Below are 27,462 nucleotides of genomic sequence, written 5' to 3' on the forward strand. Positions count from 1 at the left end.
CTGGGATCCCATATGGGCGCCGGTTCTAATCCCGGCAGCTCCACTTCCCATCCAGCTCCCTGCTTGTGGCCTGGGAAAGCAGTTGAGGATGGTGCAGAGAATTGGGACCCTGCACCGACATGGGAGACCCAGAAAGAAGTTCTTGGCTCACTGTTCCTGCTAGGACAGGAGGTGAACTGGGTAGGGCTGGCTCATGGACCCCCTGGTATGCGCAAAATCTGGCATTGGGAGAGGTTCTGATGGAGAAGCCTGGGCAATTCTTCTGACAGGTCAGAGACCCTGCAGGTAAGCGCAAGAAGCATGATAGGAAACAGCCCAGAACAGGCCATGGAAAGTTTCCCACTGGCATACATTTGGCATGGGTCGGGGGCAGTCCAGGCTGAGTCAGTTCACATCATCCCCTGGCAAATCAGCACCAGAACAGAGTGTGGTTTGAACCAGGTTTGGTTGCGCCAAAAACCAATGCACATTACGGAATGCCAAGGTGAGGTGATCTGTACCAGATGTGGCCGCAGCGCCCAACATCACACATGAAAACCAGGAGTGCGGGGGCAGAGCCAGCAGGGGAATATGGTGGGGAGGTCTCCCCTGCTGGACAGGTACTCCCACTGGAGAGCGTGAGCTGGGATGAAGGTAGACCAGACTAAGCAGCGCTACAACACCTGTGCGCCTCATGTGGACTAGATCAGGGAAAAGCCAGGCTGGGCTGATTGTTCCCACTGGTGCAAGCATAAAATAGAGTGGGTGAGGGTTGGTTGGGCTTTGCTGCAGCAGCAGCTGGCAGAATCTGGCATTGAGGGCTAATTCTGTCAAGTTAAACTGCAGAACCACCTCGAGAGTGCATAATCTGGGAGTGGAGAGACCTAGAAGGGAAATAGTGGGCTTCTCCCTCTTGAGTTACCACTCCCACGGGAGGCACAAAAACCAGGATAGGGGCAGGGGTGGCTAGACAGAAGGGCACCCAACAGCATGTGTGCGGGCTGGATAGTGAAGCTATTTGGGTTGAACTAGGCTTCAATGCCCATTGACATGTATGAGAGCCAAAGGGGATGTGGGACAGACTGGACTAGTCTGCTGCACATAACGGCAAGCACTAGAATCAGGATGGGGTACGGGCTTGGTGGGGGTTATTGTGGGTCGCTCCGACTAGGCTGCAGCTCCCACTGGTTGATGTGAGGGCTGAGTGTGTGCTTGACAGAATCAGGCTGGACTGCAACACCCATTGATTCCAGTGGAAGTCAGGACTGGAAACAGAACCCAGCCATTGCAACCACCAGCTGATTGGGGCAATGAACTGTACCGCACCCCATACTTGTAGGTACATACAAGAACCTTGTCTGGGTTCACCTCAGACAAAGTTTCTTTAGGGATCCCCTCAATCGAACTGCCGGGCTCAGATCCCTAACCATGAAAAGACAGAGGATAAAACAAATCAATCAACTACCCCAGCCATGTGTTGGCAGTGAAAAACAGGGTAAACGAAGACTCTAGGGTAGACTATGTCAACCAGTGGATTCTGCAGTGATTTCTTCATGCTTTGAATGGTGAGATTGGCAGCAATTCATAACTGTTGATCTATCAAAACCATTGAGCAAGACCCTTGGAGTATGCCCAACATCAGCGCGCTGGGATGGGTGGGAAACTGGGTGGGGCTTCTCCCTTTACCCCAGATACAGAAAAAAAAGTGTGGAAATGATAGTCTTACCCACTTTCCTGTAGCCCTTGAACTTTCATGCCCCAATTAACTATGTAAAGATTGTCAAAAATATAATTAAAAATGGGGGAAAAAATCAGACTGGTAACAGCTCCACGTCAAGTGCATGAGTAATTTGTCTGATCACTGGGTTACTCCCCAGCAGAACTCGAGCCTCACCTGTGGCATCCCTTCTCATGAATCTCTTTTTCATGCTGACTCCCACCAATGGGGTCCTTGATGCCTGGGGACCAAAGGGAAGTCTCCCACAGTACTGCACTAGGTCGGAGAATCTTGCCTTTGAAATACGAAAACATCTCCCAGGAGCCCACTGTGTTAGGACTCGGGAATCTGTCATTGGTCCGAGTCAACTGCCAAGTGAAATGGCAGACTTTTGCTTCTCAATACTTCATTTCATGAGGCTGAGGAACTTGTGGCATTTGGGAATGTTCCCAATGGCAGGTGATGACTGAGAAGCTTGGGTGGGAAGTGATCATTTAAAAGAAAAAGATTGTAGCAAAATATTTCAAGACTGATCTTCTAGGAAAGGATCTAGATGGGTACATAGGAAAATGACCAAGACCTCAAATATGCAGTGTACGTTACAAACATCAAATGTAATATAAACAGGGCCACACAGTCATCTACTTCTGTTCAAAAAAACATACTCTTCTCAAAAATAGTCAACAGATTCCTGAAAAAATCCATTATTTAAAAGTCAGAGTGATAGAGAGAGAGGAAAGATATTCCATCAGCCACTTCACTCCCCAAACAACCAAGGCTGGTGCTGGATGAAACCAGGAACCAGGAGCTCCATCTGCGCCTCCCATGTGGGTGGCAGAGGAATCAATCACTTGACCATTTTCCCAGGAGGAGTTGATCTGGAACTGGGAGCTGCAGGGACTCAAACAAGTACTCATACACGGGATGCTGACTTTACAGGCACTGGTACCGATCAACACTGATGTTTGATTACCTAATCTAAGAGCCAGCCACTATTGTCACAGAAATTTTATTTGCGCCTACAACAACAACAACAACAACAACAACTCTTCATAACTTTCAGATAATTTTTTAAAGTCATTTATTTACTTTAAAGTCAGAGATAAAGAGCAAGGAAGGCACATAGAGAGATCTTCCCTCCACTGACTCACTTCCCAAGTGGCCACAACAGCCAGGAATGAGATAGGCCAAGGGAAGACAGCAGTCGGGGTTTCTGGGCCTCCCACATGGGTGACAGTGATCCAAGTACTTGAGCTATCCTTCATCACCTTCCTTGGGCCATGAGCAGGGAGCTGGATCCAGAGGGAGGCAGCTGGACACAAACTGGCACCCAGGTGGGATGCTGGCATGGCAGGGTGTACCTTTACCAACTACAGCACAGTGCTGGCCCCTCACATGACTTATGAAAGACAGAGTCCCGAGGCCGGTACAGGGGCGTGAGTCAGCAGATGGAAGGCCTCTCTTGTTTCTCTGTCTGTCTCCGCTCTGATTTTGCCTTTTAAATAAATGAAATAGATCTTTAAAAACATTTTTAAAGCGCTTTATACTTTAGTGGATACACAATAAAAAATGCAGGGTGTACAAATCTGCAAGTGAATACAATGGTCTCAATTCATAGGAACACATCATGTATCTACCAGCCTGAATGACGGACTAGAGTTCCTGGTGTTGAGCTCCCACTTCCACTGGATAGAACCCCAGGAAAGGGTTCCTGCAGCTGTGCACCACGGTGGATTTGCACATTGAGATCTGTCCCTCGTCTGCCATTCTCTATACTTCACTCCATGGTCTGAACTTGGCCTCCGGACGATCATCTTGTCCAGATTTCCCCGTGTTCCCATGTGTTTTCCACAGCGACAGTTCCCATTCAGGACTGCCTGACATTCAGGTGGGTACTGAAAGGGAGCTATTCCAGGATCATAAAAATATAAGGCTTCATTTCAGAAGCATCAATTATTCAGAGGAACATTTTCTTCTAGAAGAGGAAGAACAGCTGAAAGCTAGTTCTCCCCTGGAATATAAATTGCCACATTCTAGAGCAGGCAGATACCTTCTTCTCTCTCTTTCTCCCCTTATAATAGTGTTACGGATCACAAGAACCGATAAGAAACCAATTCAAGTACAAGGCCGACAAGCGATGGCTTACGGATCCACCGAATGGGGCCTATCCAGCTTCTGTTGGCAAAATGACACACAACTTACAACTCAGTGTGTCAAAGAATCAAGTCTCAGGGGTCAAGACCAAGATCACTGACTCCGTCCTCTGTGAGATGTGCTTACCTTCCTAGTGGTTCATGTTATGACTAAGCAGACTTCCTCCAGGCCTGCCAAGGGCAGCCACGTTCCCTCTCAAGGCCACCAGAACCTGAACAATGAGCATTACGGACTATACCTGCCCAGTCCTCCACAGGCACAGCTTGCTGGATCTCCACAACAAAGCTTGGGGGTCAGCATGACAGCTCAGTTAACTAATCCTCCCCCTTCAAGTGCCAGGATCCCATATGGCTACCGGTTTACATCCTGGTGCTTCACTTCCCATCCAGCTCCCTGCTTGTGGCCTGGGAAAGCAGCAGAGGATGGCTCAAGTCCTTGGGACCCTGTACCCATGTGGGAGACATGGAAGAAGTTCCTGGCTCTTGGCTTCTGATAAGTTCAGCTCCGACTGTTGTGGCCATTTGGGGAGTAAACAAGCAGATGAAAGATCTTTGTTTCTTCTCTCAATAAATTTGCCTTTCCAATACAAACAAATAAAATTTTTAAAAAGCTTTAGGGGTTGGCATGAGGGCATCACAAGTAAAGCCTCTATCTGTAATGCTAGCATTCTAAATGGAAAATGGTTGGTGTCCTGGCTGCTCCACTTCTGATCCAGATCCCTGCAGGTGACTGAGAAAAGCAACAGAAGATGGTCCAAGTGTTTGGGCCATTGGCACCTACGTGGGAGACCCGGAAGAAGCTCTTGGCTCCTGGGTTTGGCCCAGCCCAGTAGTGGCCATTGCAGCGATCTGAGGAGTGAAATAGTACATGGGAGGGCTCTTTCTCTCTCCCTCCTGTAACTCTGAATTTCAAATAAATAAATCTTTATTTAGAAGCAAAGAAAAGAAAGCGTGAGACGACTGACACATTGACCCTAGTCAAGGTTGATCCGATTGTTACCAGATCAGAGATCAGTTGCAGATCCCACTGGGCAGTCAACATCTTCCTCCACACCAGAGACTTGAAGCGTTGCACTTGAGCCAGAGCAAGTTGGAAGCTGCAGCAGGCCCAATGCATTGGTCACAACTGCATGTGATAACGGACATCTGTGGTCTCTCTCTACTGCGTCCCAATCCCTCTTCTTCTGTTTCAGAATTATTTATTTGAAAGGCAGACTTTCAGCGAGAGAGAGAGAGAGACAGAGAGAGAGAGATTTCCCATCCACTGGCTCACTCCCCACATGGCTGCCAAACAGGCAGAGCTGGATCAGGCCAAAGCCAGGAGCTTGGAACTCCATCTGGGTCATCCCTTGCGAGTGGCCGGAGCCAAAGGACTTATCTGCTTTCCTTATCACCTGCTGTTTTCCCTGGCACATTACCAGGGTGCTGAAACAGAGGTGGAGGAGCTGGGACTGGAACTAATGTTCATGTGGGATGCCACTGTGGCAGGAGGCAGCCTAACCCATTGTACCATGATGCCAATTCCTTCATCTCCATTTTCATTTGGGAATTTTTCTTTAAAATACTAATTGGGCCTGGCATGGTGGCCTAGTGGCTAAAGCCCTAGCCTTGCATGTGCCGGGATCCCATATGGTTGCTAGTTCTAATCCTGGCTGCTCTGCTTCCCATCCAGCTCCCTGCTTGTGGCCTCGGAAAGCAGTGGAGGATGGCATGGGAGATTCAGAAGAAGCTACTGGCTCCCAGCTTCGGATCAGCTCAGCTCTGGCTGTTGCAGCCACTTGGGGAGTGAACCGAAGATCTTCCTCTCTGAATCTCTTTCTCTCTATATATCTACCTTTCCAATAAATATAAAATAAATAAATGCTTATATTAATTAATTAATTAGCAAGGCAGAGCAAGAGAGAGACCACCTGGGAATCCATGCTCTCCTTCATCACATGTCATCCACGCCTCCCGGCAAGGGTGGGACATACATGGCACATCACTCTTTCATCTGCAGCAATGGGCTCCTGAGCCAGGCCAGAGAGACTGCTGCCACACAGCTGGGCTTAGCAGTACCCAAAGGAAGGTCCTGTCCTGTGTTACAGTGTGCCAGAGGCCATGCCCCAGGCCTGGCACTGCAAGACAGAAGGAGGCCAACACCTCAAAGACACTTGATCCTCATTCCAAGTCTGTATCTGGTTCGGACCTTCACAAACTGCACTTCCAAGAGGGAGAGACAAGGAACACCTGAGGTTCCTTGAGAGACTTTCAACATTTGGCGCAGATCCAAAACACATTAGAGCTCAGTAATGTACCTGGTGATATTCCCTTTGTACAAAAGATGCCTCGTGGGTCTGGTGTGATGGCTCAGTTGGCTAATCCTTCCCCTTGGAAGCACTGGCATCCCATAAAGACATGGGTTCAAGTCCCGACTACTCTACTTCCCATCCAGCTCCCTGCTTGTGGCCTGGGAAAGCAGTCGAGGATGGCCCAAAACCTTGGGACCCTGCACCTACTTGAGAGACCCAGAAGAAGCTCCTGGCTCCTGGCTTTGGATTGGTTCAGCTCTGGCTGTTGCAGCCAAATGGGGAGTGAACCAGCAGATGGAGGATCTTTCTGTCTGTGCCCTTCTGTCTGCAAATCTGCCCTCTCCAATTAAAACTAAATTAATCTCTTTTGAAAAATTAAAAAGAAGGCTCATATCTGTGTAGGAAATAATGTGTCACCAATACACTCACACAATGGCTTCTGTTCCAGAAAGCATTCCAAGTTGATGCTTGGAAATGTGTGAGCAGATGTTTCAATGAAAGGTTCACATGATCCTGTGTGGCTGACATTTTCATCTGTGTGGACAAGCCCATGCAAAAGCTCATGGAAGACGGAGTTAAAAGGTAAATTTATTTTAGTGCCAAGTTTGTAAAGTTTATGCAGTTTTTTTTTAATACACATTTCCCATGAACTGTTGGAACATGCCTCCTGTCAGACAGGACCGAGCAGCATATTGGAAAACAGAGAGGGAAAGTGTTAGCAGTGTACTTCCTCTGGCTGAAACCCCATAAAGACTAGGAGGAAGGCTACGGTGGGTGTGACTTTCAAAATAATTGGTCCATTGGTTAGGCATTGTGGCACGTGGATTAGGCCACTACCTGCTATATTGGCATCCCAAGCGAACACTGGTTTGAGATTGGACGCTCCACTTTCAACTCCCTGCTAACATGCTGAGAAGGCAACAGCAAATGGTCCGAGTGCTTTGGCCCTTACCACATGCACAGGAGACCCAGATGGGAGCTCCTGGCTTCTGGTTTTGCCAACTAGGCCCAACCCTGGCCATCTGAGGAGGGACCTGGCAGATGCAAGAGCTCTCTCCTCTCTCTCTCTCTCTCTCTGTAACTCTGCCTTTCACATTATAAACAGGGGCTGGTACCATAGTGTGGTATTTAAAGCCACTGGCTGCCAAGCCGGCAGCCTATGGAGTGTTGGTTTGAGAACCTGCTGTTCCACTTCTGATCCAGGTCGTTGATCAGGTGCTTGGGAAAGCAGCAGAAGATGGCTCAAGTGCTTGGCTCCTGTACCCACGTGGGAGACTCAGAGGAAGTTCCTGGCTCTTGGCTTTAGAATAGCCCAGCTACAGCCATTGTGGCCATTTGAGGAATGAACCAGTAGATGCAAGACTTGCTCTCTCTCTCTCTCTCTCTCTCTCTCTGCAACCCTGCCTTCTAAATAAGTGAACAAGTCTTCAAAAAAAATTTTAAAAACAAAATGTATTTTTTATTACTTTACTTATTTTATCTTCATTTAGTTTTCTTCACTATTCACTGGAATATCATCTATTGTTATTGTATTATAGCTTGCATTTCTTGGTATTTTATATGCAAGTGGGTTATTATAAACTCATTGCTCCATCGAAATAAAAGAAACTAGGGAGAGACAAACTCCCCAGCAAAGTGCGCAAGCAGACATCTTTTTGAAGTACAGACATTGTCCACGTCATCAGAGCCCAAACCCAGCCCTGCTGCCTTCCTGCGCGGGCCGAGGCAAAGTGAGGAACTCCGCGAAGCCTCCATGCAGTCATGGGCGCAGGCTGTCCTTCTGCATGCCCTACCAGGGCTCACAGCTGCGTTGGGGCGACGTGCTACCCATGTGCCCCAGGGGCGGCAAGCCTTGCAAGCAATGCCCCCAAACTACTGAGAGTGACCGGAAGCACACCACAGAAAGCCCCCAGGGCCCTCCATCTCTGTTGACACTGAAACATGTGGAGAGCCGACTGGCCAGGGACCATCTACTCCCCACCCCTGGATTCATCCCCTTGGCCTTATTTTGGGACCTATCAGATTCAGGGGGTGGGAGCCTGTTATCCTGTTGCCTGACTTCACACAGAAACACTCAGACATGAAACTGACTCTCATTTCATTCTGTTAGGCTCTGAAACAGTGGGACAAGTGCTGAGGGTTTACTACACTTCGTTTTCAAGTACAGAAGTTGGTTAATTTACTTATTTATTTAATTTCATGTACCTGAAAGACAGCAGTGGAGACACCAAGAGAGAAATCTTCCATCTGCTGGCTCACTCCCCCAAATGCCCACAGTATCCAGGAGCAGAGCCAGGCCAAGGCCAGGGGCTCTAGTGGGGACTTCCACACAGGTGGTGAGGACTCATCCCTTTAAGTCAGCTGCTGCCTCCCAGGATCCCATCAGCAAGAGCCTGGATGGCAAGCAGAGCAGCTGGGACGGGGGCCAAGTCCTTAAGGGCTGTGGCTGTTCCGAGCACCATGTGGTTTTTAATACAAGGAAAGCACAAAACTTGGTTTTTCGAACTTTTTTTAAAAGTGTAACTCTGCAACAGATTCAGTACAACTCCTTAGCTGCCAAGGTTTCCACGAGTACTCTTAAAATTTCCAGTATGCATAGGTTCTCTTATTCACAGTACCCAAGGGTACTACACTTGCACTCGGGTACACGGCATGGGCCTCATATGCACTTGTGATTCTCCAAGAGACTGTGTGGCCAGGCCAGCCCTGCCCCTTTCCCCTGAGGTCGCAGCTTCTGCCCCTGTGCGCTCCTCATCCTTACTCCACAGCCAACAAGGAGGACAGACCACAGCCTACCTCCCCTGCCACTGCCCCAAGGGGAGCTCGGCAGCCCCTGCCCCCCGGAACGCACCCTGAACCCAAGACCCAGCGATTGGGTCGGCAGATACCGACACTTTCCATGAACTTGATGGAGATTTCCCCTACCGTAATAACCACAGCAGGCCCCTCAGCTCTGCCGCCCATGAGAATTTATCTCAATCTGTGCCACAGCCTGTGACCTTCCGGTGGTATCCATGGTCGGAGCAGAAAATACATTTCCAGATTCAAAGGCAAAACTCACCAGCCCTGACCCCGCGTGCAGTCAGAATGCAGCTGGGAAAAAGCTGTAAGACAGACGGTGGAGGAGAGAGACAAGACAGATGGTGAGGGGCCCCAGTGTCCCCGGCTGGCACAGTCTGACGTGGGGGACAAACTCTGGAGAGGCAGCACCCCAGACAGAAGTTTGTGAATACTGAAATCACCATGATGATGATGGAGGGCTTCGGATGGTGAAGACACTGAAGAAGTTGCGCAGGCTTGTGTACCGGAAGTCTGTGTGTGTGTACCGCAAGTCTGTGTGACTGTGTATCCCTGTGTGTGTATGGGTGTATAAGTCTACCTGTGTGTCCATGCATGTGCATATGTATACCTGTGTGACTGTGTGTCCCTGCGTATGTGTGTATCCTGTGTTGGTGTATGCATGCTTGCACATCTGTGTTATGTGTGTGTCCTGTCTCTGCATCCATGTGTATGCGTGTTTGTGTATGCATGTCTCTATACCAGTATGAACATGTGTGTATGCGTGCATGTCTTTGTGTACATGTGTTTGGCATGCATGTCTGTGTGTAGGTTTATCGCTCTAGGTGTGTAGGTCCAAGTATCTGTGCATGTATGCATGTCTTTGTATATATGTGTGCACATGTGCATCTGTGTATCACACACAGCAGAGTTGAGAAGGCAACTAAAACCAGAGCAATAGAAGTAATAATCACGGAAAGGATTTATGCGAGCTTGTTGCTGGGGCAGACATTCGGCCTGGTGAAGACGGCAGTGAAACCAACCATGTCCTATCTGAGGTGCCGGGTTTGAGCTCCCACTCCAGGCTTGTGCCTGGCTGCCGGCAGTTGCAGCCCCCTGGGGAATAAACCAGGCAATGGAAGCTCTTGCTTGCTCTCTCTCAAATTAAGAAAGAAAGAAAGAAAGAAAGAAAGAAAGAAAGAAAGAAAGAAAGAAAGAAAGAAAGGAAGGAAGGAAGGAAGGAAGGAAGGAAGGAAGAAAGAAAGAAAGAAAGAAAGAAAGAAAGAAAGAAAGAAAGAAAGAAAGAAAGAAAGAAAGAAGCCTACAAAATAAAATGACTCAGTCCTTGGCACTTCTCTGCTATTTGTGTTCAAAACCCGCTGCTCAATCAACCGCTTTGCATGTGGGCGTGGGCAGACGCTATCTGTAAATAGACAGTATGTCTTTTAGATTTTGTGGATCATTTGCAAATCTCCTGCTACACACAGCACTGCCATTGCAGACCACTCATAAAAGAACAGATGTGGCTGTGTCCCAATAAAACTTTATTTACACCAGCGCATGGTCAGCCTGATTTCAGCCGCAGGGCTGTGGCTTGATCCCTGATCCAGCCCACTGTTTCTCATACTCTACTCTCTGACACATGGATTTCTCTGACACTTGGATTTTCTCTCCAAGACAGAGAATGAACGTCCCCATTCAGAGTGGAGAACTTGCTCAGTTTAACAATGCTGAGCAGGTGTCTGGACTTCTGGGCTTCCTGCAGACCGAACTCTCCTGTCCCGAGCACCGGAGCAGCTGGCAGAACACGCCTTCCCTAATTGGCTTGGCAGGAGCAGAGATACAGCCAATTAGTAACAGGGCCAGGGCCCCCAGTGCTCCATGGGATGGTTTAGGAAAACGGTGTCGTAATCTAACCCCCACCTGGTAGACAGGCAATGGAAGGGTGCCAGAGAGGCGTCAGCCGCTCGCCCAAGGGCACGCAGCCAGATGGTGTCAGAAGTAGCATTCAGATTCAGGCAGCTGCCTTGCCTGCAGCACTCCAAGACCAGGGTTTCTAGATGCTCGTTGAATAAACCTGAACAAAGCTATCCCGAGAGGGCTCTATGCTGGGTGGCGTTATAGGGCGCTCTTGGGAGTTCGCCAGCTGTATGCATGAGATGACCCTTAAACCTCAGACAACTTGACTCTGTGTTAATGTCTTTATACACATCAAGAGGGAGGGGAAAATGGGGCCTCCCTGTGAGCCCACTTCCTCATGCCTCGCCCTGTGGGAAAAGGATAGAGAAGCAGAAAACAAGGAGAAGTAGGTAACCCCTTCTCTCAACTTTCTGAGTGTTTAGAGCGCAGGACAGGTCATCAAGGTTCATTGAAAGCACATAGTTTAGGGGATTGGTTTTGTGGTGCAGGGAACTAAGCTACTGCTTGAAACACTGGCATCCCCTATGGAAGTGCAGTGTAATACAAGTGTATTACAAGTGTAATATGGCCCAAGTGTCTGGCCCCTGTACTCTCATGGGAGACTCGGATGACGCTCCTGGCTTCAGCCTGGCCCAGTCCTGACCACTGGGGTCATTTAGGGAGTGAACCTGTAGATAAAAAAAAAAAATCTTTCTCTGTAACTGCCTTTCATATAAACGAATAAAAAAACTTAAAACAAAATTGAAATATATGTGCGTGTGAGAACTGCTTTGTCGTGCACCACAGAAACGCCACCTCTGTGACAGAATTTCTGGCCAACCAAGGACACAGCAGGTTGTTCTGGAGGGCATTAACCAACAACCTTGGGAAATCAAAGAGCAGTGGCGACTGACCTGCATACTGGGCCCTGCCCTTGTCACAAGCTAACCTACACTACAGCCCACAGTCTGGCTCTGAGGTCAACCTGCTGGTCTGGCACAGTGAGTGGTTGGCCAACCCTGGTGGCACAGCCATCAGATCCTTCTTGATCATACCAGGCTGCCTCTGCTACCCACCTTAAACTCCTGATTGCTGTGGGATTAGACAGAAGAAGCAGCCACAGGGCAAGAACAGCGAGAAACCATATAGGGTTTGCTCTTGCAGGCCCTACATTCATAGGCAACTGTCCTTGGCCTGCACCACCCAGTGCAAGAACTAAAAGCCAGAGCCGGAGCTGTGGCATAGTAGGTAAAACCGGTATTGGCATCCCAGGAGGACACAGTTCAGTCCCAGCTGTCCCACTTCTGATTTAGCTTCCTGCTCATGTGGTTTGGGAAAGCAACTGAGAATGCCTGAAATGCTTGGGTTACTGCACCCACATGGGAGACCCAGAAGAAGCTCCTGTATCCTGGCTTTGGATTGGCTCAGCTCCAGCCATTGCAGCCATTTGGGGAGTGAACCAGTAAATGGAAGATCTCTCTCAATCTTTCTCTCTCTGTAATTCTGCCTTTCCAATAATAATAATAATAATAATAATAATAATAATAATAATAATAATAATAAACCTTTAAAGAACCAAAGGCCACACCCATAGCTTCCATAAGGGTGGTGAGTGTGGACTTGGCACTATAGCCTAGTGCCTGAAGTCCTCGTCTTGAATGGCCGGGATACCATATGGGCACCGGTTCTAATCCCAGTGGCCTCACTTTCCATTCAGCTCCCTGCTTGTGGCCTGGGAAAGTAGTCCAGGACGTGTGGGAGAGGAGGCTCCTGGCTCCCAGCTCCTGGCTTCTAATTGGTGCAGCTCTGACCGTTGCAGCCACTTGGTGAGTAAACCAATGGACAGAAGATCTTCCTCCTTATCTCTCCTCCTCTCTGTATATATGACTTTGCAATTAAAAAATAAATAAATCTTAAAAAAAAAAAAAAGAGTGGTGAGTGTGACCAAGGAACTGAAGACTCACATTGAATGAATTGCAACTGATTCACATGAACTTGAGAAACTGAGCACTTCAGGGCGGAGCTCCACTGCACCTACGCGCATTCCAGTTCACTTCAAATGGCCCCTGGATGGAGAGGCCACTGTCGTAGATCAAGGTGCGATATGCACACAAACCCGTGAGTGGTCTACGTGGTGTCAACAATTCAGCAGGAATGACGTGTTTGCACTTGGGTAACACTGCCGTGTGTTCACCTGGGTATGTGCCAAGGACATCATCAATGTATATCATAACTGATCAGGGAATCCAAGTAGGTGCTTTGGCTAAAACACAATGAAATTATTGCTCCCATTCACAAACACAGTCAAGTTTTTAAATGCAGAATGAAGTCTTACTACTGACAACAGGGCCGAGTGGAGGAACAGAAGCTAACGCTGCCATCAGGACAGGGAAAGAAAGAAGAGCTGGGAGAGGAAGCTGGATTGAAGAACATTGTGATCAATGGCAAGTGTAATTGCCCATGGCAGGACAAAATGGGAAGGCAGCCTGTTGCATAAGAGAAAACAAAACAGACACTCTTTAATGGACCATTCAGGCTAAGACACAGTGAATCTGAGGCTGCTGCTTCTCCCTGGTCAACACCAAGAGCAACAAAATGACTCCAGATGAGAGTGCAATAGCTGGAGTGTTTAGTGACTTTTTTTAAACAATGGAGCGTGTAACTCTGACTAGCTATAAGACACCTTGGATTCTTAAACAAAAAAGGCAATCACTTTCAGATGGACAGATTCTTTTAAAAAATCGTTATGTAATTGTGAATGCTTCTTGGAAAATAATGAAAAGGTAAAAAGGAATATTATATGACAAGTTAAAGATTTTAATTAAGCAACCAAATATTTGCACATAGAGTATAAGATATTTCTGGCATCATCAAAGATTCCACATTAAAGAAAATCATAAGTAGTTTTATTTTGCTTTAGAAAAGTTATCCAGGAGCTGACGCTGGGAAGGCTAAGCTTCTGCCTGCAGTACAGGCATCCCATGTGAGCACAGGCTCAAGTCGGGCTGCTCCCTGCTAGCTGCCTGGGAAAGCAATGGAGGATGACTCAGCGCTTGGGCCCTGCATTCTCCTGAGACTGGGAGGAAGCTCCTGGCTCCCAGCTTCTGATCTGCCCAGTTCTGGCCACTCTGGCCCTTTGAGGAGTGGACCAGCAAATGAAAGACTTCTCTCTGTCTCATCCTTCCTCTTTGTAACTCTGCCTTCAATGAAATAAGCAGTTGTGAAGGTTGTTAATACCATATAGTATATACAAACACTGTGAATGCCATGAGTTACCACTGGCTTCAGAACTGCCAACAACTGCAGAAAGCTGTGAATGCCATGTTACCAATGGTTCCTGGGTGATTAACAGAAGATTTTTCCAAAGAGTCCCTGTGTGGCTGACTCACTCCAAGGTACTGTTTCCTTGACACAGAGAAAAGGTTTGCAAAATAATAAGGACAAAGGTTCCAAGCTCAGGAAAAGCTTATTTGTGACCTAGGAAAATAAGCAGAACTTGATACTTTGCATCAGATAAGTAAAAAATAATTGTTTTATAATCTTGCCTAACAAGAATCAATATGTAGACAATTTCAGGCAAATCAAACACACTAATATAAACTGCTTTTAACATCTACCAGAAATATTTAGAAAACATTTTGTTGCTCTGGTAAACATTGATTTGGTTATCAAAGTTGACAATCCTTTGAATTTGATGTTAGTGACTTTGAGCTTGCATAAGAATTAGTGAATTTTTATAACTTGATTATATGCAGTGTTGACATCGATCAAGAAAAATCATCTGAAAAAGATTAACTTTTTTTTAAAGATTAAAGGAAAATGGTCTTTTACTCAATGATTGGAAAAGAAGTATACCTGGAATTTTGTTACAAAACTACTTTTTCAACATAAATTTTACAATCTAAATACAGGCTGAACAGCTCAGAAGAAAAATGAAGTGTTTGAGTTTAAATCCGCTGTAACATGCATACCAAATTTAAAGATGTATCTTCAAAGATGTACTACCAAAAAAAGGGAAAGAAAGCAATATTTTTATACTGATTACACATAAATGCAACATTTTAGATAGATTAGGTTGAAGTAAATATATTAGCAGAATGAACTTCATCCAGTTTTAACTCTGGTGATATGACCAAAGAGGGAATTTAAAATTATGTATGTGGCGCATATGCTATATGTATTGAATAGTGACTGATGTTGGCTGGCTACTCAAGGTAGTCTCTTTCCAAAAGAGCTGATACAGCTGAAAATTTCTTAGAAACATAGATGCTAGCCAAAACCTTTCTGAACAGAATCTGAATTTTAACAAAAATTCCACAGACGGCCAAGAAGAAGCCTGAGGAAACACATCTACCTGAGATGATATCCAGTAAGAGCCATCCAAAACAGATGGCTATCCGGGACAGACAGACAGTGCTGTGGACGAGCTGAGCCACTGAGGAACCCAGCTCCTCTCCACGAGAAATTCCAGACAAACAACACAGGAACACAGGGAGACCTCAGCAGTCACCCAGTTAAAGACACAGAGCTGAGAGGTTGGGAAGACCCGGGTAACGAGGGCTGAAGGAACTCTCAAACTTCAAACACCCAGAACATGTGTGTCAGCAAGCCTGAAGTGAAAAGATCCAAAAGGATTCAAGATAATAGTACCTGGTGCTTATGCAGAGCTAAAACGGGTGCTTGAAACGCCAGAGAAGCATGCGCCATGGCAGCACTGGACACTCTGAAAGATGTTGCCTGCAGACTTGAGAGAGAGTCTTGGGAAGGTCAGTGTTCCAGTTGCACCCCACAAGCCCCAAAAGGCAGTGAAAGCCTCCATGTTCTCCCTGCATCATTTTAATAAAAAAAACAAAACCCAAGGGCGTTTCCAGTACCCCAGAAGGATACTGTTGCAATGCCTGGCATCTTGTCAGAAATGGCTAGGTACATGGAGATGTGGAGAAAGGCATCCAATGAGGAGAGGCCAAATGAAGATGCTCAAGGATTAACACATGCTAGGATCAAAAGACAAAAACAGACATTTAAATGGATATTCAAGAGATCAAATAAGGCTGCGAATGTATAGAAACACAAGTCAACTTTCTAGAGGTGAAACCTACCAAGGGTCATGTGGAAACCATACTGGATAGCATTCTGTAGACATTGTAGAAGAAAAACCTGGTGAATCTGAAGACACAGCGATTAAAACATGTGAAAGGAAAAAAAAGAGAAAGTTTAAAACTCAGCAGAACTGGGGCCGATGTTAGATGTAGTGATTTAAGTCACACACAGACAGCAGCATCCCAACTGGGCACCAGTTGGAGTCCTGGCTGCTCTGCTCCTGAGCCAGCTCCCTGCTGCTGGGCCTGGGAAAGCAGTGAAAGGGTCCAACTCCTTGGGCTCCTGCACCCACACTGGACACTCTAATGGAGTTTTTGGCTCTTGACTTCAGACCAATCAGGATGGATTATCCCTTTCTCTCTTCAACTCTGCTTTTCAAATAAGTAAATAAAATCCTTAGAAAGAGATACAAGCATTTGAATGACAAAGTCAAACACCTGTCCTAGAAAAACTACTCCAAGCAGCCTAAGTGGTATCACCCTAGTTTGTACATCCTCCAGCTGGCCTCTGCAGGTAGTTACACTATATATGAACCGGCAGAGACATTAAGATAACAAAGCAAAATGTTTAGCTAATTAGCCAATAAAAGATAGCAATAGCTCAATAATTGAAAAGAATGCAGGGAATAAAAACCCAAGGGAAATAATATAAATAGGACAGAAACAACCTAAGATGGTGATTAAAAAAAAATTTCCTGCAACAACACTTCCATTAAATGTTAGTGGCTGGGTTTTTTTCTTTACAAATTGAAGTGGGAAAAGATCCAATTCCATCTTTCCTTCAAGAAATGAGCCTTAACAGAAAGACATACATAACTTCAAAATAGAAGGATGGAAAAAATGCCATGTTAGCACCAAACGCAAGATACAGCGATGTAGATACTAGACCAATGAATGTCACTTATACCAGACGAACATGGTCACCACCCGCATTCACTCACTTCAATCACCAGCCCTCACAAGAATTATGCAGATGGTATGTGCCAGTGAACCCATGTGAGGTGAGGATGTGTTCAGCATACCTGACTCTCCAAACGCCATACCTTAGCCTCGCCTCCCTTAAAACATGCTCAGAGCACTCACATGGGCAGCCGGCAGCTGGACAAAATCATCTTAGTCTATTTAATCCTAAATTGTTTCATGGCTCAGGTACACACAGAGGGCCATCTTGTGGACATGGATGTCCCAACACTACACACTGCATTGTGCTGATGGTTTGCTCTCACCCACTGCCCAGGACATCACCAGAGTTGGTTCAAAGACCAAGATTCTTCCAGAGTGCAGTGTGTCCTGACTGTGTCCCACCTGGGCACCATGGTAAAGTCAAAAGTTGTAAGTAGGACCATCATAAGTCAGGGAAGGTTTGTAAACAAAGCAAAATCAGACAGAATTATGAAGAAACAGAGAAACACACACCCTTAGTCTACCATTTGTCAGTGGATGCATTGATAGCGGAAGCATCAGGGGTTGGGACAAGATGCCCTGGAGTGTAGTGTGTATATTAACATGGGAGAAGCCCCACCTCCCACCACCAATTCTAATTAGATACTCCACAGGCAGGTAGACCTCTGTCAAATTCTTGTTCTCTTACGGATATCACAATTTGTGTGTGTGTGTGTGATTTTGTATCAATTTTTTTTCTTGGTATGGCTTTCAGGTTTTAAAGCCCATCTTCAAAACCACATCAGAGACTGGAGACAGCCGCGTTAGGAGACACAGGCCTGCAAGGTGCAGCCCTGCCATTTCAGCAGTTCCCACACAGACACCAAAGGCTCCATGCACTCTCGGGGGAGGGGGAGGCGCTGGAGGGACTTTGCGGGGCATGATTGTGAAATCAGGCGGAGACCACGGCGAGCACACAGTGTAACCCACACTCGGCAGACATTAGTTCCTGCCCTGCGTGTCCCAGCTTATCCTCTGGGGCAGCCCAGGGTGCAGCTCTACCAGCATAACTGCTTGGATAAGCCCAGGAAAGACAAAGAAAGCATGCCGGCACCTCCACTTTCGTCCCGGCATACCCTGCGGGTCTGCTAACTGCTCCGATCTTCTTCCTTCAATTCTAGCTGCAGAAAGAACTTTATTGGGGTAGTGACTTAGAGCTGTCTAATCTCCTAACAGAGTAACACCAAGAACCGGATGGCTTGAGAGCAAACTAATAAGGGGTGGTCAGTACAATAGCAGAAGTCTCCAGGTCTGCTTTAAATACTTTTTTTTAAAAAGAATTGTCTAATTTTATTTGAAAGGCAAAGCTACAGAGACATAAAAGGAGAGAGAGAGAAAAGATCTTTCATTGTTAGTTTACTCCCCAAATGGCCACAACGGCCAGAGCTGGGGCAGTCCAAAACTGGGAGTTAGGAACTTTTTCTGGGTCTCCCACATGGGTGGCAGGGATCCCAGCACTCTGCTGCCATGAGCAGGAAGCTGAATCGGAAGTGCAGCAGCCAGGACTAGAACCAGTGGGAGTGGTTGACAGAAGCTACAGGCAGAAGCTTAACCTGTTATGTCATAGCACTGGTTCCCAAGAGAGTTTTTAAATAACCACCGGAGAGTCGTGATCGGATAGAATTGACCCAACTGGGAAAAAGAGAGCTGGATTCAGAAGATTTTAATTCTAGAATGGATCTTGCTACCTGCTGTTTGCAGGTAGGCAGGCAGGCAGGAGAGAGAGAAAGTGAGAGAAAGGGAAGAAAAGAGGGAGGGAAGAAGGAAAGAAGGAAGCAAGAAACAGATGCATTGTTTTTCTGTTTTTATTTGCAAGGACACAAGACAGAGATATTCCACTCAATGGCTCACTCCCCAGATGCCCAAAACAGATGGATGCAGAGAAGTAAAGCGAGCAACTGGCAATGCAATCAAGGCTTTTCGTGTGGCCTGCAAGGGACCCAGGGACTTGAGCCTCCTTGGCACAGAGGTGAGCAGGGAGCTGGAGTGGGGAGCCAGGCAGGACTCAATCCCAGGCACTTGGACCCCAGAGTGTGGACCTCATAACCAGTTTCTCCACCACGGCCCCCACATCCACCCCATCATCTTGGATAGAACACTGTTCTGTCTGAGCCTTACTTTCCTGTGCTATAAAGGAAAGACCTGAAGATGTACGCCTTTAACACAAAGTTAATATGAGGTGTATTTGAAAGCATTCTTAAATGTGAAGTTTTTGAGAAACTGTGGCCACTGGTTGCTGCTACAATCACAGAAGATGAAGAAGTACCTGGACAGCGAAAGTGTTACCCATAGTTAAGCTAATCTTTGCCTTCTTTTTAGACTCACACATTCAGTGGGGTGTCAGCAGACATAAGCCTTGCATATACCAACATTTACAGAATTTCTGGCAAACAGACGTCAGCTATCAAGCAAACAGTGTTGTCATTGACCCGTAACAATATCACAAAGCCCTAGAAGTTAAAAAATTACAACTTAACACTGACCTCAATCTTCCTTCGAAACCCCAGCTCCAGGGCCAAGAAGACAGTAGCAAAATTATACCTCAGTAAAGCTGCTGAAAGAAACCAGGGCTCGGATGAAGTTTAGTCGGCTAAGTCGCTGCCCGTGGCACCAGCATCTCATTGGGGCACAGGCTCATGTCCCGGCTGCTCCGCTTCTGATCCAGCTCCCTATGAGTGACCTTGGAAAAGCAGTGAAAGATGGCTCAGCAGAGGATCATGGTTCCTGGCTTTGGGCGGGCCCAGCCCTGGATGCTGCAGCTATGTGGGGAGTAAACCAGCAGATGGAAGCTTTGTCTTTCTTCTCTCTTCCTCCTCCCCCTCCCTGTAACATTGATTGTCAAACAAGTAAGTCAACCCTTGAAAAAGAAGGAAAAACAAGAGTAGCGGTGATCATGTTGCACATTTTGTAAGCTAGAACTCTCTCTGTATCAACAACAACAAACTGGCTTTTGGATGATCAACATGTTTTTTAAAAAGTAGGACAAAACAAAAGAACAGCAGCAACAAAAACAAAGAGAGAGCAGTCCTTTGACTTACCATTTTTTTCTCTATTCTCTCACACTGTGACATCTATTTTTCTTTAAGATTGATTTATCTTTATTGGAAAGTCATGTTTACAGAGAGAAGGAGAGACAGATAGAAAGATCTTCCATCTCTCATGCACTCCCCAACCGGCCCAAAGGCTGGAGCTGAGCCGATCTGAAGCCAGGAGCTTCTTCCAGGTCTCCCAGGTGGGTGCAGAGTCCCAAGGCTTTGGGCCATCCTCGACTGCTTTTCCAGGCCACAAGCAGGGAGCTGGATGGGAAGTGGAGCAGCTGGGATTAGAACCAGCAGCATGGGATGGCAGCACAGCCAGAGCGGAGGCAGAGGCTTTGGAGGATGGAGCAGCAAAGTCAATGAGCTTCCCCAAAGCTGGACACAATGGCAAAAATGCATATGCAAAACAAGAAAACCTGCAGTGGAAGAACCATGGTTGTACAATGTCAAGCCATCCAGGGGCATCCACCAGTAGCTTCCAAGCTTGGAGGACAGAAAACGCCTGAAGGAAAGAGGTCACAGCCATGGCCCTTCACTGCTCGGAGCCAACCTCTAACTGAAGAGGTATCTGGGGAGGAACACCGCACAGGGCTGGGAGCCAGCAAAGCACAGGTGTGTTAACAGACGCCAGGAGCGGTATCAATATTGCCCTCGGCTTCTCAACCCAGACTCAACACTGGTGCTACAAGTGGAAGGAAGAGGTTTCCCACCAGCTCTCTCTCTCTCTTTTTTTTTTTTCCAAATAAGCCAAGTTACTAAAGATGGAACCAATTTGTTCCTGGAAAAAAATAAAGTATTTCCACTGCCCGTTGTAACTTACTTGTGTTTGCCTCCGATGTTGTGAGAACCAAGGGCAGAAGGGGAAAAAAAAATGCTATGTGATGAAAACTTTCATTTTTTTTTTTTCTAAAAAATGATGAGGAAATTTTAAAAAATAGACGTTGGGTTTATATAAATAAGCAACCAAAACTTCTTAACCATGTAATTTTCTGGTCAAGCATATAATACGTTTTTCCTTTTCCTGGAAATGCAATGTCAGAAGTATATGATGATGACCAATCTTTGCAAGACAATTGGAAAATTTCTGAGTCAAAAAAATATATATATATGTAAGTATATATATATATATATAGAGAGAGAGAGAGAGAGAGAGAGAGAGACATATAATTTTTTTTTAACAGAGAGAAAGGAGGAGAGACAGAGAGATCTTCCATCCACTGGTTCACTCCCCAGATGACAGCAATGGCCAGAGCTGAGTCAGGCCTGAGTCAGGCCAAGCCAGGAGCCAAGAACTTCCTGTTGCTGCAGGGGCCCAGGCACCTGGGTCATCTTCTGTTGCTTCCCCAGGCACAGGAGCAGCAAGCTTTATTGGAAGTGGAGCAGCCAGGATTCATACCTCCAGCATTGTAAGTGGGGACTTGACCCTCTGCCACAATGCCTGCTACTCTTTTTTAAAACTTTATTTGTAAGGCTACTGTCACTGCAGGCATCTGGGTAGTGACCCGACAGGTGGAACATCTGTCTGTGTGTCTCTCCCTCTGCTACACTGCTTCTCAAGTAAATAAATAAATCTTTAGGAAAAAGAAAAAGTATAGGCTTTTCCCCAACCTGTCAGGCCAGTATGTTTAGCAACCACAACTGTGCCTGCTTGTTTTCTGCAAGGTAAAGAGATTAGACAAGGAGTGCTCCATTTACTGATCTGTTACCAACTGCCAAAGGCTCACAACAGGTAAGGCTGGGTCAAGGCCAAAGCCAGGATCTAGGGCCTCCATCTGGTGATAGAGACTCAGCTGCTGCAGCCATCAGCTGCTGCCTGCTGTGGGCACACCAACAGGAAACACACAGGATGAGGGCTGGCCTCTGACCCAGCACTCTGATAGGGGATGCAGCGCCCCAAGCGGCCACTTCACCATTACAGCAAACTCCCAGAAACAGCTTTGCTGGCCTTAAGAGGCAGTCCTAAGGTTTCTGGGAACTTTGCCCCAGACGAGGAAGACAGATAGCCTAGGAGCGTGCCCTGGGGCACAGCATCATATCCTAAGGGATGCTGCTTCTGCAAGAATGGTCCCTTTGAGAGCTGGACCCTAAGGAGGAAGCGACTTTCCCAATAACTGGACCTGAAGTAGAATCACTTTCATGAACTCAGTATGTTTGGAACATCAAAGTCAAACCCAGGGAACATGGAAACAGGAGGCAGGGAGCTGGGTCGCAGCATCTCCTGCTCCGTCCGTCTTCTTGCTCCAGCAGGCTCTGGGAGGCAGCAGGTGATGGCTCAAGGTATTGGATCCCAGCCACCACACAGGAGGTCCGGAAGGGGTTCCGGGCTTCTGGGTTCCTGGCCCAGCCCCAATCATCGTAGGCATTTGGGAAGTAAGTCAGCACCTGAGAGCTCTCACTTACTCTTTCTGTCTCTCATTCAAATTAATAAATAAAATTGTTTTGTAAAAAGTAAATGCAGTTGACCACATACAGGGTATAAGGAACCTCAGAGAAAACACACACCTGCATATCAGCTTCCCGGGCACGGACGGGAGGTTGGTATCACCCCTCATCCTCAGTGGCTTTCCTGGCATCACCCAATGGCTTTCCTGACATCACCCCAATCATCATCCCCAATGGCTTTCCTAGCTAATTCTGCCTCGCGACTATTCATGCTTGCATAGAGGGAGAAGCGAGCAGAAGTGAACCCAAGAATATGCCGATGCATCCTCTCATTTGCTGCAAAAGGTTGATGGTTCTGCATCTGAGTGCAAACCCAGATCTAAGGGCTGGTGATATCACCACAGGTGACACCAGCATCCTCACCCCAGAGTGCCTATTCAAGTCCTGGCTGATCCATTTCCGATACAACTCCCTGGTAATGTGCCTGGGAGAATTAATGGCTGAGATAGCCCATATACGTCGTGGGTCCCTGAGACCCACATGGGAGACCTGGAGAGAGTTTGGATTAGCCTAGCTCTGGTCATTGCACTCACGTGGGGATTGATCCTGTAGATGCAAGATCTCTCTCTTTCTGTCTCTCCCGCCTTCTTTGATTCTCTGACTTTCAAATAAATGAAGAAATCTTAAAAAACAAAAATTCAGAGTTTACTGGTTGCTGAATCAAAAGATAAATTTGTTTGGATGCAAAACATGTTGAAATCCACACATACCAAAAGGTCACTGAAAATGGGTATTGTGAGAAATCTACATGCTGATTACAAAAGATAAACTTTGAGCCCCGGAAGTGGGGGATCTGGTGGGGCTCAGGTTGCCTGGCCCAGGTCTCTTGGCCCACCTGTATGGTAGGTGCCGGGTTTGTAATCCCTGGGGGTGGGGGACCCAGTGGGGTTCAGTCACCTTGCCCAGAGGTCTCTTGGCCCACCTACAAAGTGTGTGCCAGGTTCATGAGCCCTGGGAGTGGGGACTCTGGTAGGGCTCAGGCCGCCTGACCTGGGTCCTTGGGCTCACCTGCAAGAACATATCCTCCTCAGGCGAAATAGTAGACACAGACCCTGATGCAAATGGATAATATGGCAACTCATGTTGTACCGTAACAGAACAAGGAGAACAGAACAACTACCCCAGCTAAACAATGACAGCAAAAAATCTGGGTTAATGGAAACTTAAGGTCAACTATGTCAGCCAATGGACACTGGGAGGGCTACGTCATCCTTGGATCAGTGAAATCTATAGCATTTCAGAACTATCCAAACCACTTGGGCAGAACTCTTGGGATATGCACACATCAGGTGGCGGTTTCCCATCCCTGGGTACTGGGACATTTGGAAAGTCAGGTGTGTCTTCCCCTTCTATTCCTCCCCTTCCCCTAGAAACAAGAAGAAATAACAAATTTGGATACAATGAGTTCACCTACTTTTCCCTAAACCTCAATCCTTCCCACCCTGATCAACCAACCATGTAATCATTATAAAGCAATTATAATAATTATAATATAAAACAATTATTTAAAATCTTATCTTTTCAATCCAGTTTTTCAGCCAAATCATTGAAGAACCTCACACTCCATCTGCTGAGCCTTTCGCTTCTAAGTTGTGTTAAGAGATGCAGCATGGGTTGTTGGCATTGCAGCACAGTGAGTGAAGCAGGCACCTGCAGCGTGAGCATCCCGTATCAGTACCAGATCAAGTCCCCGCCACTCCATTCTGATGCAGCTTTCTGCTAATGCACCTGGGAAAGCAGCAGAGGATGGCGCAAATGCCTGGACCCCTTCCTGCACCTAGATTACAGCTCTTGGCTCCCCTCTGTGTTCTGGCACAGCCTGGGCTATTGCAGCATCTGGGGGTGGGGGTGAATCAGTGGATGGAAGATCTCCTTCTCTGTCACTCTGCCTTTCAAATGGACAAATACTTGAGAGAGGGAGAGAACGAGAGAGCAAGCTGAAGGACAACAAGCCCCCACAGCACATCCACCCCAGCATCCTTACATGTCTGCTGGCATCACAGCATCTCACAACTGTAGGCTCTCTGCAGGCAGGACACCTGCTGTTCCATGTTCACAACCCCAACAGAACATGCAGGTGCCTGTGCACGTGTGCACACACAAATATATACAGATGCAACCATGCAAGTACACATGCCTATGCACAGACACAGACATGTACGCACACAGCCACAACCATACACACACACACCAACACACTGAAACACACACTTACACACACATCTATATACAAACATAAATACACAGAGACATATACACATACACTTATACAGGCACACAGATATGCAGATACACACATGTACCTATAAGCACATACACACAAACATACATACTCATACACATTATAAGCATATACACAGAGACACATCATGTGGTCCACAGACATTAGTCCAACAAACGAACGACCCATTGGACAGTACACATCTGGACAGCACCACATTTGAGGACATGCCTTTCTTGTTCCTATAGAATTCCAAGTTTAAAACCTTTCTCCAGATGCCACTGGAGATGAGTAACTGGGGAAGGAGGATACCAAGCCAATGACCACATCAAGACTGGATCCAGCAACGCCAATTAGAGGACAAGGCTGGAGCGCAGCCACTGTGGTCTGGGTGTACCTCAGGCTACGCACACAGCAGCTCCAGCCCAGGGCTGCAAACACGGCCACACAGCCAGGGGAACCCACAAACCTGCGCTCCTGCCCTGCTGGCCAACAGAACTCCTAAGGGCCTCAGAGAGCACTGCTTGCTCCTGACAGAACTTGAAAACAAATACATTAAGCAATGGACACCAAAAAATACAATTGTAGAAAAAAAGGCAGTTTTAGGCAGCATGTGAATGCCAGGTGGCAGGACCCCTGAGTGCCTGGCAAATGCCACAGAGCCACCCCGGCTGGGCCACACAACAGGCAGCCCTGCCCCAAGCTCTCACAATTCCAGCCCAGAAGAAAACAATGGCTGGTTCTATCAGATGCAGCCTGTCCAAGGTCTCTTTATGACCCATCTGCAGTGCCACCTCCCAGGCCCAGGCCACCATAGCTGGAATACACCACTGCCTGACTTCCTCATCCCAAAGCCCCGTCTCACCAGTCCTCGCTGACAGCCATGAGAGCCAATCCAGCCACGCAGCCCAGACCCCCTTCCAAGTATCTCCGAAAACACACTGGGCAGGCGTCATCATTTCAGAAACAACCTTTACTTCTGTTCTGGTGGGGTGGCAACCTCCAGTTGCACAGGGAAAGGTCACCTAGAGCAAGCCTACTCCTCACTCATTTGCTGTCCCAGGATGGAAAAGTCAAAGTGAAGTTCAAGCCATTATCTCCCACTCCCCAAAGTCCAGGCCTGTCAGTGCCCTCATCTGGCCACCTGACTGTTTCTCATACTGGGGTTTCCGAGTGTGAATTCCAAGAAACCATTTCCTCTAAAAATAAAATAATAATAAGAATAAAATAAACACTGGTGGGGTATTTAATAGGCTCAGTTCTGCCAAATGAAGGGTACAAGGCAAGAGGAGTGGGGGGCAGCTGGGTGGGGAGGGGCAGGGAAGACTGTCAATGGCTTGGAAGGGAAAAGAAATGGGAGCTGCCAAAAAAAGGAGAAAGGCAGAAAAAGATCAGGACAGCCTGGGTAGGAGCGGAGCCACACAGAGCAGGGAAACCCTAGATACGGCTGGAGGACGCAGGACAGGACTACCTCTGTACGGAGCAGAGCAGGTATCAGATAGGATGGGGGGCAGGGGAACTTAACCCAGAGTCCAGCATAGGCTGGAGGAAGCAACAAAACACCGATGACAGATGGCGACAAGGGCGCCCGAGGCGAGCGGGCATCCCCAAGACACCTGAAACCCTGTGCAGGCAGGAGGTGGCCAGCAGGTGACTGGGTGGCCAACAGACTGGGAGCAAGAGAAGCAAGTTCCTGGGAGGGAATAAGGGGTCCCAGAAAAAGAGGGGGGCAGCTAAACCTGGGGGTCTCATGGGGGTTCCTGGGGGGCAAGGAAGACTTGAAAAAAGCTCTGAGTAGGTGGGTCTCCTATGCATCCCCAAAGCGCCTCACCTTCCTCCTGCTGCTTCTGACCTTCCAGAAGCCCACCTTCAGGGGCCTTCAGGGAAGGAAAAAGGCAGGTCACTGTGTCCTGGTGAGGTGGGAGGATGTGTGGGGAGTGGGGCCAGCTGATTTTCTTTTTTCAACAGTCCCACTACGGACAGCACTCCGTGGACTCGCTCCGATCCTCTGTCTGCAGCCGACAGGAATCCACAGCTTTCTGGTACAAAGGGGGACTGAATGGAGCCGGGCTGGTGCATGAAGAAAGGAGGATGGGCCTCGGGGTACACGTGGGTGGGCGTGTAGACAGGCCGGAAGGGTGTCTGTGGTGAGAATATGAGCAAGTGTGCACTGGAGAGCATGGAGAAACACAACTGGGTAGAACAACTGCAAAGTGCAGCTGGGTGGAGGAGGGGTGTGCAAACCCACTGCGAAGTCCCCAGGACGACAGCACACACCAGAAATCCCGGGATAGAGTGATCGACAAAAGAAGCTCTAACCTTGGACAAGCTGACCCTCCCAAGCCTTGACCAGGGCCAAGGCTGGCATTTGCCTTAGAAGGTTCCAGTTCTAGTTCTAGCCTGGGCAAGTTCTCTACATGCCTGTTTCCCTTTTGTGCCTGATCCCCAAAATACCCTTCCTCTACCCTTTCCCCCTCAATTAAATCATCAGCCCTGAGAACCCACTGGGATGGGAGTAGGGTGGGGGTCTCAATCTTCAGAGTCTCTCAGGAAAACGAACTCAAAATCTATTGTGACTGCCAAAGCGACCAGAGCACAGACTCACAGACACGCAAAGGGGCAGCCACAGGGCTGTTCTAGGGCCTCTTCCAGAGCAAGAGCCCCCAAGAGTGGGAGGAGACTCAGAGTTGGAGGGCGGGCTATACCCAGCGTCCCTGGTTTATGTGATCATCTTCTATAGAACAAAGAGGAGCGGAGCTGGTGGAATCCTAGCCAAGGATGGCAACGGATGCCCTGGCTCCCGGGGTGGGCCCCGATGCAGCACTCACAACCACAGGTGCTCTTAAGGTGGCGGCAGTGAGGCAGCTGTGCCTCCTGCCTGACCTCTGTGCACCTGGCGCGCA

At 47.6% G+C, this 27,462-nt stretch overlaps 1 protein-coding gene across 6 annotated transcripts in view; it reads right to left on the reverse strand.

Annotated features, from left to right (window-relative positions):
• Positions 1-27,462, reverse strand: part of SVIL (supervillin) — a 205,351-nt gene that overhangs the window by 172,682 nt on the left and 5,207 nt on the right. The window lies entirely within an intron of this gene.

Source organism: Ochotona princeps, chromosome 10, assembly GCF_030435755.1.
Source record: "Ochotona princeps isolate mOchPri1 chromosome 10, mOchPri1.hap1, whole genome shotgun sequence".
NCBI classification, from domain to species: Eukaryota; Metazoa; Chordata; class Mammalia; order Lagomorpha; family Ochotonidae; genus Ochotona; species Ochotona princeps.